Source organism: Meleagris gallopavo, unplaced genomic scaffold (genome assembly GCF_000146605.3).
Source record: "Meleagris gallopavo isolate NT-WF06-2002-E0010 breed Aviagen turkey brand Nicholas breeding stock unplaced genomic scaffold, Turkey_5.1 ChrUn_random_7180001935020, whole genome shotgun sequence".
In the NCBI taxonomy this organism is placed as follows: Eukaryota; Metazoa; Chordata; class Aves; order Galliformes; family Phasianidae; genus Meleagris; species Meleagris gallopavo.
Genome location: NW_011197021.1, coordinates 1 through 742, shown reverse-complemented (window position 1 = coordinate 742; position 742 = coordinate 1). Strand labels below are relative to the sequence as shown.

Below are 742 nucleotides of genomic sequence, written 5' to 3'. Positions count from 1 at the left end.
ACACGGCAGCTCAGGCGAGGAACCCGGGGGATGGTGGAAGCCCCAAGAAGGGGTCAGCGGGCGTCCCAGTGGCAGCCTGTGTGCTGAGCTCCCTGTTGTCCCTGGGGTTGTCAGGGAGCTCAGCAATGAAGCATCCTGGGGCAGGGCTGCTGGGTTCTCATGGGGACCTCAACAGCTCTTGCCACCTCTGAAAATACAAGAACATCCCCCAAAATGGCGATGACAGCCTTCCCACACCCGCTCTGTGCAAACACGCACCTGCAGCTCTGCAGCCCCAAACTCACCATTGATCCACGAGAGCAAACCCTGGATGTCCGTGATGTCCTTCGGCACATCCGAGCTGGTCACTGCTGCTGGGAAAAAAAAGCAAAAAAATCCCAAAGAGTCAATGCCAGCTCTCCCGTACCGTGGTCACAGGAAGGGATCTCGGCTGAACGCTGGGTTCCCATTATAAAACAGGACAGGAAAGGAAACTGTAAATCCCAGGGATTAACATCCCATGCAATACGCAATGAGAACAGTCCCAGGAAAGAACAGGCAGAAAGCCTAACTAGAAAGACAGTGCACCAAAGCCAGATGCCTGTTGTGTGTCTGTACCTCTCTTGGGTGCTGTGCCACACTCCGTGCTCCTCCCCTGGCTTTGCACATGGCTGCGCTTCAGAGGAAGGCCACTGGCATCAGCTTCTGACAGAAAGGAGACAAGAAAGACATGAAGAGCCTCTCTATGGAGGAAGATTTGAGC

The 742-nt window shown here is 54.7% G+C and overlaps 1 long non-coding RNA gene across 1 annotated transcript; it reads right to left on the bottom strand.

Annotated features, from left to right (window-relative positions):
- Positions 1-161: 161 nt before the first annotated feature.
- On the bottom strand, positions 162-732 carry LOC109364897. Its single transcript, XR_002110663.1, has 3 exons — positions 598-732; positions 285-350; positions 162-187 (listed from the first exon to the last, which is right to left on the bottom strand). It is a non-coding gene; the product is annotated as an uncharacterized LOC109364897 (long non-coding RNA).
- Positions 733-742: the final 10 nt, after the last annotated feature.